This window comes from Borostomias antarcticus (genome assembly GCF_949987555.1).
Source record: "Borostomias antarcticus genome assembly, chromosome: 11".
Lineage (NCBI taxonomy): Eukaryota > Metazoa > Chordata > Actinopteri > Stomiiformes > Stomiidae > Borostomias > Borostomias antarcticus.
Window position 1 is genome coordinate 26,033,182 of NC_140244.1, and position 11,711 is coordinate 26,044,892.

The 11,711-nt window shown below is 48.2% G+C and overlaps 1 protein-coding gene across 1 annotated transcript in view; it reads left to right on the forward strand.

Moving 5' to 3' along the window:
- ccdc120a (coiled-coil domain containing 120a) overlaps positions 1–11,711 on the forward strand; it is a gene marked incomplete at its 3' end in the record, with an annotated part of 26,947 nt that overhangs the window by 11,888 nt on the left and 3,348 nt on the right.

Here is an 11,711-nt window from a genome sequence, read left to right on the forward strand (position 1 = left end):
TCCACCTGGGGTGGTTCTCATGGTGTAGTCTTCTCCACCGGAGTCTGTAGAACCCTTGTTCTAAAGTCTTCTCCACCGGAGTCTGTAGAACCCTTGTTCTAAAGTCTTCTCCACCGGAGTCTGTAGAACCCTTGTTCTAAAGTCTTCTCCACCGGAGTCTGTAGAACCCTTGTTCTAAAGGCTTCTCCACCGGAATCTGTAGAACCCTTGTTCTAAAGTCTTCTCCACCGGTGTCTGTAAAGAACCCTTGTTCTAAAGTCATTTCCACCACAGTCTGTATTCATGTCCACCAGAGTCTGTAGAACCCTTGTTCTAAAGTCTTCTCCACCAGTCTGTAGAGAACCTTTGTTCTAAAGTCTTCTCAACCAGAGTCTGTAAAGAACCCTTGTTCTAAAGTCATCTCCACCACAGTCTGTATTCATGTCCACCAGAGTCTGTAGAACCCTTGTTCTAAAGTGTTCTCCACCAGAGTCTGTAGAACCCTTGTTCTAAAGTCACCTCCACCACAGTCTGTATTCATGTCCACCAGAGTCTGTAAAGAACCCTTGTTCTAAAGTCTTCTCCACCAGAGTCTGTAGAGAACCCTTGTTCTAAAGTCTTCTTTGTAAATTCAGACACCAGTGATGCCTTTTATGTCATCATATCCATGAGGACATATCCATGTATGTACAGCATGTAAACGTCTTCGCGCTCTGCTCACCGACCAGTGACTTATGATCGAAAGCAACACAGGCGCTAAACGTTCCATCCTGAATTGTGCTGTCGTGTGTTCTTCTCAAGGCGTGATGTGATGGTGGCCATAGAATATACTATAGCTGAGGATGGTTGAGCCACGGTGTACCTCAGAGATCTGGACCTTCTGCTTAATACTGTCACTGACCTGCCAAAGTCTGCTTTTAGCCTTGTTCTTCATGTTGTGCGAGGATTTTTTTTATATTTTAAATCAAGATCACTGTAAATGTACCAAATCAAGCTTTTAATACAGAAAAACGGTTGTTTTAAAATCTGTTGTCTGTGTGGTGGATCTTCCCCTCCTCCAATCGTCATCATCATAATTCACTGATCTGACATGCAGCGGCAGAGTAGAGGAGCATGTGCTTCCACTTATCTCTCATCGTGTTAGATCAAAGATTACTTCAAAGAAGGCAGAAAGGCGGTTGGTTGTCTGTAGTTCCCATTTTCTCCACCAGAGGGAACTGCCTCCTGTGTTGTGGTCCATCGTGAGGTCCTACCTCTGGTGAGAACGCGAGCAGATACAGGTATGTGTATTAAATTATGACACTTAACCATATGTTCACACCCATCTGTGTTTTAGTTTGTAACATCTGTAGTTCAGGTTGGAGATTAAGTGTGGTGTGGGGCTGGTGCAGTAACATCTGCTACTGTGGGTGGTAGATAAGCACCGTGTTTGTTGTTTAAAAGCATAATGTGTCTGTGTTTAAAATGCTAACACCGATGTCACCAAAGTAACCATTTATGAGGTCGCTCCGTGTCATAGCAAATGTTAATGATCCAATGATGATGAATATGATGCCAGCACCGATGACAACACTACAGAATACCACGTCCTTGACTGTGGTCACAAGCACACACACCTGCTCTCAGATACCCATAGCCTACTACAAAGCTGAAAGACAGGATCATTGAGTGTGTGTGTGAGTGTGTGTGTGTGTGTGTGTGTGTGTGTGTGTGTGTGTGTGTGTGTGTGTGTCTCCTGGTTCTGAAAGAGCCCCTTTGTTTTCCTGGTAGGAAGTGGAACTGCCATGAGAAGCAGTCCTATTTAATCCTCCTGTCACATAAAACTACTAGACCGCTTCATTGCCCCCCCCCTCCTCTATCTCTTTCTGTCTATCCCTTTTTCTTTCTTTCTCACACCCCTCTCTCTCGCTCTCTCCTTCTCTCCCCCTCTCTCTCTCTCTGCACTTGCATTCTACATCCAAGGGAAACTCTTCCCACTCGTTGACAGTGAAGCCTGTATTATAATTATCTCCCGTTGGTGATGTTGTATATCTTGTCTTGTACAGGAATGTGTCCTCTGCTAGTTCACACGGCGTCTTTCTCTGAACGCCTGAGCGACCGGAACTGTTGCTGAGGATATGCCAGCCGTCTCGTGCTTCCTCCGGCCACTTCTAATCCCACAGAGGCCCCGGATTATAATCCCGTTTAATCTGCCGGTGGCAGCGCGCGTTTGTGTGACAGGAGTGGGAGGAAAACGCCAGTTCCACAATTACATTTCGATAACGTGTCTTGAGTCTCTGGCAGATGTATTTGCCGTCTATTCAGCAGGAATGACTTTCTATAGGCTATAGAGGAATCTTTTGTCACATCTCGAGGGATGCTCGTGGACTGACAACACGACAGGCTAAGACTGCATTCCATTTATAACAGTGTTATAAAAGCCAGTGGCATGAAACTGTATCGACAAACCCACTTCCCACACCCCTGAAAATTTTTTATTTTTTATTTAACCTTTATTTAACCAGATAAAAAGCATTGAGATAAAATCTCTTTTACAATACTGACCTGGCCAAGAAGGCAGCAAAGTTTCACATAGAAAGACACAAGGACATATAAAATACAGAGAACAACACAACTAAATATACAAAAGGCGTAGACCACGAAAAGGACGGGAGCGAGATTTTTTACGCATCTCGGGTGTGGATCGGCAGCTGCCAATGAAGAGCGCGGATCTCAGCGGGCCACGGGAACAGCCGTGCGCTATTGGATAGGCTGGAGACGGGGGGCTGATGGGAGGACGTGGTTGGAGCTCTGTGTTTGTAGTGGCACGGCGTTGTGATCTCCTACTATTGGCGTCCGTGGATACGGGAGAGGCTTCCGAGCGCTTTGGGGGCGTATTAGTTGGAGAGCATGTGCGCCTATGATTGCCGTGTTATTGTGGGGCCTTTGTGTGCGGAGCGACAATCATCCTAATTTGACAGCCTAGAATGAGAGAGAAAAAACATAGCGTGCCATTGTCTGACCTGGAGACGGTATAGCTTGCTGTGTGTTTCTTCCAGACTTTGAAGATGCGAGGACGAGGAGGAAGATGCTGAGAGCGGGGCAGCACGCGCACATCTGGACCGGGATGGGGGAATCCGGTGTCCCCCGGGGCACCGCGTAAAGATGAAAACAACACATCTGTCTTGAATGGGAAATCAATGACACGCCTCGACAGGGGAAGAAAAAAATCGTTTCCTCCCCTTCTCTGTGTGGGTCATAAATAATCCGGTCGGTGAGAAACGGGCACCCACGTTGCCGGTGCCAGTGTTGTTATGATAACGAGCAAAATGTTGTTTACCGACTGAATGGAAAGCTTTTCTTTATTCTGCTGCCGCGTTATTTCTGCCTCCGCCAAAGTAGCCTAGTGCGGTGTCTGACACCCAACTGCCTGGAAGAAAACGGGTGTAGAAGAACACATGTATTGAGCATATATTTTCTAGACTTTGCTACGTTTAGTTGTTCGCCTCATGTCGTAAATATGATGAGTGATGGAGCCGCAGTCCGGGACTGAAGTCCGATCGCTTTGAACTTGCTGCCGTTTTTTCGCCCGTCTGTTTTTGTTTATTTTTCTATCGCATTAAGAATCCAAGGCGGCTTTGAGACTTTGGATGAATCGTCTTCTCCCAGTCAAGGCGCTCTGAGGATCTACACATTTTTATAGGTCAGTGGTGTGTCCGCCAGCATCCTGTCATCCACGCTGTCCGTCTCCCCCCACCCTGTCCCCGTGTGCCCTGTGGTCAGGCTACTGTATCCAGGCCAGCCGGCTGTCAGCGGTGTCGCAGTCAGTGGTATTGTTCCTGTGGTAGACTACTGTGCTATCCCACATGTTGGTACACAGGTGTCAATGTGTGTGTGTACCTGCGTGTTTGTTTGTGTGTGCGTGTGTTTGTTTGCGGGCGCGCGCGGGTGTTTGTGTACAGTGTGTGTGTGTGTGTATGTGCGTGTGCGTGTGCGTGTGTGTGTGTGTGTGTGTGTGCGTGCCTCGGCGGGGGTGTGGTCGGTTCATGTGTGTGTGTGTGTGTGTGTGTGTGTGTGTGTGTGTGTGTGTGTGTGTGTGTGTGTGTGTGCGTGCGTGCCTCGGCGGGGGTGTGGTCGGGTCAGTGTGTGTGTGTGTGTGTGTGTGTGTGTGTGTGTGTGTGTGCGTGCCTCGGCGGGGGTGTGGTCGGGTCAGTGTGTGTGGAGCTATGGGGAGGATGCCCTTCAGAGGGGCTGCTGGTTGCGCAGTGGGCTGTGCGAGTGCGCGTGTTGTTTTGTTGCGACTATACTGTACACCCGCGAGCTACCGAGGTCTACTGTACATGACCTGGATAGCACGCGCATGGGATCAGTACAGCCCATCTGTGAGCGAGATGGATGAGATGAGATATTTGATTAAAAAGAGGAAGGAGTAAAAGGGTAGCAGAAATTGGTAGCCTATTTGGGTTACATTGCTCATTGCAAATATATTTAGTTAATATCTTTATTGTCCTTTGATCATTTTATCATCCATTTATCAAGCTCATCTATATGAGCTTCATGAAGATAACTGTTGGACATATAGTTGGAGTCTGTGATCATGTGATTTTTATTGAATGAGAGTTCTATCGCTGCTATAAACTACAGTACTCCACCTCTCTCTCTCTCTCTCTCTCTCTCTCTCATACACACACACACACACACACATTGTTGTCAAACTTTACTTGGCATCAATGACTCTCAGGATTTTAATTATGCATAGAGAGAGAGAGAGAGAGACAGAGAGAGAGAGAGAAAAGTGGGTCTGTAGAGATTAGAGAAGTCATTGTCATCTCCTGAGATGAACCCCTGAATAAGTGCTGTGTGATCATGGTATTACAGCTCTGCAGATGGCTGCTGGGACTGGCTTTCATGAGCTGAGGAGGCTTCTGGAGAGCTCATATTAAAGATGGGACCCTTGCCACCAATCCACAGCCACACCCAGTGACTTAAACACACACACAATCTCTCTCTCTCTCTTTCTCTCTCTTTCTTTTTCTCAAACACACGCTCGCACACCCTGCTGTGGATGAACCACACACACATGGTAGTGAAAAACGCAGGTTTTCATGTGGTGAACTAAACCGATTTCAGATCAAAGATATTCATTCATTTCAGACACACCCTTCGTTTAATGTCTCCTCTTTCAAGCTCCCGGTCGATATTCCTGTCTCTGGTCCCCTATGATTATCATAGTAGCATGTTGGTCTGGGCACATCTTGGGAATGCAGGGCCTGTAGTCTGGCTAGATGAACCGTTGTCACACTGTCAATTTCAATTCAACTGAGGGTGCTTTATTGGCATGACAAAATAAAGCAAAAAAAAGTATATTTTAAACCTGGACTCAGGGCAACCAACAACCCACAGTGTCTGCAGTATTTGCATTCATCTCTATACAGTATAATCTGTTATTGAGTTTATAGAGTATTAATCTCTATGCAGTAAAACCTGTTATTTTGTTTATATAGTATGTGCATTAATCTCTACGGTATGACCTGTAATTGAGTTTATACAGTACAGTATGTGTATTAATGTCTGTGCAGTATAACCTGTTAATAAGAGGGGTGAGTTGTGCCAGTGATCGGTAGGGATCTATTAATGGACAGATCCCATCTGTTAATAAGAGGGGTGAGTTGTACCAGTGATCGGTAGGACTCTATTAATGGACAGATCCCATCTGTTAATAAGAGGGGTGAGTTGTGCCAGTGATCGGTAGGGATCTATTAATGGACAGATCCCATCTTTCATTAACGCTGGAGCAGAGATGTTAATAAGAGGGGTGAGTTGTACCAGTGATCGGTAGGGATCTATTAACGGACAGATCCCATCTTTCATTAACGCTGGAGCAGAGATGCTGGGAGACACTGAAACATGGAGGGAGGGAGGGAGGGAGGGAGGGTGTTGAGGAAGGGAGGGTGGAGGAGTCGTTGAGAGAGGAGAGCGGAGGGAGGGAGGGTGTTAAGGAAAGGGGGAGGAGGGAGGGTGGAGGAGTCTGTTGAGAGAGGAGAGGGAGGGAGGGAGGGTGGAGGAGTGTTGCGAGAGAGGAGAGCAGAGGGAGGGAGGAAGGGAGGGTGTTAAGGAAAGGGGGAGGAGGGAGGGTGGAGGAGTCGGTTGAGAGAGGAGAGGGAGGGAGGGAGGGAGGGAGGGTGGAGGAGTGTTGCGAGAGAGGAGAGCAGAGGGAGGGAGGAAGGGAGGGTGTTAAGGAAAGGGGGAGGAGGGAGGGTGGAGGAGTGTTGAGAGAGAGGAGAGCAGAGGGAAGGAGGGAGGGTGTTGAGGAAGGGGAGGAGGGAGGGTGGAGGAGTCGGTTGAGAGAGGAGAGCAGAGGGAGGGAGGGAAGGAGGGTGTTGAGGAAGACAGATGAGAGGGTGGGGGTGCGGGCTGAGAGAGAGGAGGGTGGGGGGAGAGGAGTGGGTGTTGGATGGGGAGGAGGGTTTGAGAGAAGAGAGGGGAAGAGAGAGAGAGAGAGAGAGGAGAGGGGAAGAAAGAGAGAGAGAGAGAGAGAGAGAGAGAGAGAGCAGAATGAGGCCAGTGTCTGGTTTCTGTAGACATCCAGCGCAGCATCTCAGCAGGCCGGGGGGGGAAGAGGACTAATCCAAGTCTTTTTGATCTCCTACCTTGTCATTGTAGTGCTTCTCAACTCTACCCTGCTTTATACTCTCTCGTCTCGCCCAGTTATCCAACTGTCATCTCTCCCTAGACATTTCTTTCTTCTTCCTCTCCTCTCTCTCTCTCTCTCTCTCTCTCTCTCTCTCTCTCCTCATCTACCAGGGCTAAGATAACAGGTGCTACAGTCCTGCCGATTCCACAGTTGGCTATCTCTGCTAGCGCTCGAATCCTAGCGCAGTCTGACAGAATGGGGTTCAGGGACCTTTGGAGAACAAACACCAACACATTGTTCCAGCTGCGCTCTCAGCGAGAAAGTACACAGTGATAATCAACTGTCACTTTGTTTCACCGGCTTGATTAGGATGGATTAGGAAAGGAGGGAACGAAACCAGCTTGAGGCCGGCGGCGGCGGTGGCTACGAAAACGCTTGACGGTGTTGGTAAATGTGAAAATGTTGACTTTGTGATGTTGAAAAGACGGATAAAATACAGCCATGCTAGAACAACGCTGCAGTGCTAAAGATAGTGCTATTGTTGCAGTGTGGTGATTGGTCAAGGACACTAGTGCATCCTATCCTGTAGTCTTGAACAGCAGACGGAAACGGCTCCTCCCGTTCTTACCCGTCTATGTAGGCCACTGTTGCTGGGCACCTGAAGGGGAGAAGAGAGAGAGAGTAGAGAGAGAGAGAGAGAGAGAGTAGAGAGACATTGATAGAGAGAGAGAGAGAAGAGAGTCAGAGAGAGAGAGAGTAGAGAGACATTGATAGAGAGAGAGAGAAGAGTCAGAGACAGAGAGTAGAGAGACATTGATAGTAGAGAGAGTAGAGAGACATTGATAGTAGAGAGAGAGAGAAGAGAGTCAGAGAGAGTAGAGAGACATTGATAAAGAGAGAGTCAGAGAGAGAGAGTAGAGAGACATTGATAGAGAGAGAAGAGTCAGAGAGAGAGAGTAGAGAGACATTGATAGTAGAGAGAGAGAGAAGATAGTCAGAGAGAGAGAGTGAGTAGAGAGACATTGATAGAGAGAGAGTAGAGAGACATTGATAGTAGAGAGAGAGAGAAGAGAGTCAGAGAGAGTAGAGAGACATTGATAGAGATAGTCAGAGAGAGAGAGAGAGTAGAGACATTGATAGAGAGAGAGAAGAGTCAGAGAGAGAGAGTAGAGAGACATTGATAGAGATAGTCAGAGAGAGAGAGAGAGTAGAGACATTGATAGAGAGAGAGAAGAGTCAGAGAGAGAGAGTAGAGAGACATTGATAGAGAGAGAGAAGAGTCAGAGAGAGAGAGTAGAGAGACATTGATAGTAGAGAGAGAGAAGAGTCAGAGAGAGAGAGTAGAGAGACATTGATAGTAGAGAGAGAGAGAAGAGTCAGAGAGAGAGAGTAGAGAGACATTGATAGTAGAGAGAGAGAGAAGAGTCAGAGAGAGAGAGTAGAGAGACATTGATAGTAGAGAGAGAGAGAGAACAGAGAGAGTAGAGAGACATTGATAGAGAGTAGAGAGACATTGATAGTAGAGAGAGTAGAGAAAGACAGAGTAGAGAGTAGAGAATCAGAGAGAGAGAGTGATAGAGACAGAGAGAGTAGAGAGACATTGACAGTAGACAGAGAGAGTAGAGAGACACTGACAGAGAGAGACAGATTAGAGAATCATAGAGAGAGTGATAGTAGAGTCAGAGAGAGACAGAGAGAGTAGAGAGACATTGACAGTAGACAGAGCGAGAGAGTAGAGAGACACTGACAGAGATAGATTAGAGAGAGAGAGAGTAGAGACATTGAGAGTAGAGAGAGACAGAGAGTAGAGACATTGGCTGGGTTTCCCAAACGAGTTAAGAAGCACTTAACTCCAAAGAACTTCTTAACTCCCATACAAAGAGTTGCTTAAGAAGGGTTCCTTAAGAAGGTTCTTTATCGGAAAACGCGGCCATTGACAGTAGAGAGAGTAGAGAGACATTGATAGTAGAGTCAGAGAGAGAGAGCACATTAAAGTGAGAGCAGAGAGAGATTAGAAGGGTGCAAACTTGAATCCAACGCTGTTTAACATCAACATCAAGCAGCAGTGATGCTGGATGAGTGAGTCTTCAGCCCGTAGACAAAGAGGTTCATTAGTCCAATAATCGTACAGTGTGTGGTTCCAATCCCACCTCCTCCTGTCCCACATGTCGAAGTGTCCTTGGGAAAGACACTGAACCCCAAATTGCTCCCAGTGAGCAGGCTAGCACCTTGCATGGCAGCTGCCGCCATTGGTGTGTGAATGTGTGTGTGTGAATGGGTGAATGAGAGGCCATTGTATAAAAGCGCTATATAAGTGCAGTCCATTTACCATCGTTTAGTTTACCTGCTTTTAGTTTTTGTCTCAACTGCAAAATTCCAGTGAATCTTCCATGTACATTGTGTGCACACACACACACACACACACACACACACACACACACCAGGTGGAGCACAGCCAAGCACAAGCTCGGTGCATTTATTCAACACAATAACCTCAAAAAGGCAAACTGAAGATATCGTCGGTCGTGGGGTCGGTTCCCCCAGGGCCTCGGGGCCTCGTTTAACTCCCAGGGGCTCTGCTCCGGCTTCTGAGGGTGACGGGGAAACAAACTTTAGGCTCGTTAGTCAATCGGGTGCAGCCGGTGCGTGTTCCTTCCTGGTTCCTGATTGGGGAATGGGGAGCAGCTGGGGAGTAGCGTTGCCCGGCAACCCGGAACCGCCTGTATACTCCGGGCCACGCTGTCTGAGGTGCTGACGGGGCCTGGGCTGTCGGGTCGCGGCCTCTTCACCCTTGTGGCGCTGTCCGTGGTGCTGGACAGGCCTCCTGCGCAGGGCGTGGCCAAGTTTGGGGCGCGGTCACTAGGGCTGGGTTTAAAAGATCGATTCATCAATTCTGATTCGATTCTGAATCATTCAGAATGGATTCATGAATCCCAAAATCGATCTTTTATTTAATGAATGAATGAATAATTGAAGGAATGAATAGTTCATTAATTAATTCAATGATTCATTCATTCATTCATTCATTTTTGGAAATCAGTATCGATACCCAGCTCTAGTATTGATACTTGGCAGTCATGTAATTTGGGGATTGCACTGATTTGAGATTGCATTTATCCTCCTATTCAAAATAGTATTGTGTTCCTGGGCTGTAAACCGCTTCGACAACATTGTCAGACTTCAACATTCACGCCAATAAAGCACAATGGACTGAATTGAGTAGAGAGGGAGAGAGAGGGAGAGAGAGAGGAGAGAGAGAGACAGGGAGAGGGAGTAGAGAGGGAGAGAGAGAGAGGAAGTAGAGAGGGAGAGAGCAAGGGAGAGGGAGAGAGGGAGAGAGCGAGGGAGAGGGAGAGAGGGAGTAGAGAGAGAGCGAGGGAGAGAGAGAGGGAGTAGAGAGAGACAGAAAGAGGGAGTAGAGAGGGAGGGAGAGAGAGAGAGCGAGAGAGGGAGTAGAGAGAGAGACGGGGAGTAGAGAGAGAGAGAGAAGGAGAGAGAGAGAGAAGGAGTAGAGCAGGATTCCTCTGGAGAGAAGAGAGAGAGGGTAAAACGAGGTAGAGAGAGCCCCCCCCCTCCATCGCCCCCGTGATAAAAGATAGATGAAGGAGATCTTCACAGAAAAGAGCCCCAGACTCACTGTGGTGAACAATATGAAAAACCACATCACACAAATACTTCTCATACTTTTCAACCAATAAATACAGTTCACTGGGTCTCCTGCTGAGACGAGGGAGGGAGAGAGAGAGAGAGAGAGAGGGGGGAGAGAGAGAGAGGGGGGAGAGATGGAGAGGGGGAGGGATAGAGAGAGGGGAGGAAGAGAGAGGGGGAGGGATAGAGAGAGGTAGGAAGAGAGAGAGAGAGGGTGAAAGAGAGAAAGAGAGAGAGGGAGGAAGAGAGAGGGAGAGGGTGAAAGAGAGAAAGAGAGAGAGAGGGAGGGAGAGAGAGGAAGAGAGAGAGAGAGAGGGTGAAAGAGAAAGAGAGAGAGGGAGGAAGAGAGAGGGAGAGGGTGAAGGAGAGAAAGAGAGAGAGGGAGGAAGAGAGAGAGGAAGAGAGAGGGAGAGAGAGGGAGAGGGTGAAGGAGAGAAAGAGAGAGAGGGAGGAAGAGAGAGAGGGAGAGAGAGAGGGTGAAAGAGAGAAAGAGAGAGAGGGAGAGAGAGGGTGAAAGAGAGAAAGAGAGAGAGGGAGGGAGAGAGGGAGAGGGTGAAGGAGAGAAAGAGAGAGAGGGAGGAAGAGAGAGAGGGAGAGAGAGGGAGAGGGTGAAGGAGAGAAAGAGAAAGAGAGAGAGGGAGGAAGAGAGAGAGGGAGAGAGAGGGAGAGGGTGAAGGAGAGAAAGAGAAAGAGAGAGAGGGAGAGAGGGAGAGGAGGGACCATGTTAATGCCCAGGGGCAGAGGAGAGAGGAGAGACCATGTTAATGCCCAGAGAGGAAGAGGGAGAGGGTGAAGGAGAGAGAGAGAGAGGGAGGAAGAGAGAGAGGGGAGAGAGAGGAAGAGAGAGAGGGAGAGGGTGAAGGAGAGAAAGAGAGAGAGGGAGGAAGAGAGAGAGGGAGAGAGAGAGAGAGAGAGGAGAGACCATGTTAATGCCCAGGGGCAGAGGGAAGGGGGCAGGTCGAGCCCTTGGAGGAGAGGAATACGCTCTAAAGTCATTCTACTAAAATGGCCTCAATCTCTCTGATCCTCCAGCCTGGTCATCATGAATCCCCTCACCCCTCTCTGCCACTCACGGGATTGGTGCGCCGCCCTCGTGGTATTTGACTGATAATTAAGTGTGTGTGTGTGTGTGTGTGTGTGTGTGTGTGTGTTAAGGTCACTCTAGCAGCGCTGGCTTCTTTAGAGTATCGGTTTATTAAAGGGGCCTGGTGGTGGTTAAGCAGATTACGGGCTCTTAATGGCTTTTCTCACATATGAGAAAGCACTAACTCTTCACACACACACACACACACACACACACACACACACACACACAGCCCCTGGCTTCCCCTGAGCCTCCAGTGTTTATGCCTCAACGCTCTTTTTTTAATTACATGGCATTTTAGGGATTTCAGAGGGAGACACACACACACACACACACACATACACACACACACACACACACACCTCCTCCACCCCCCTTAGTCACAAT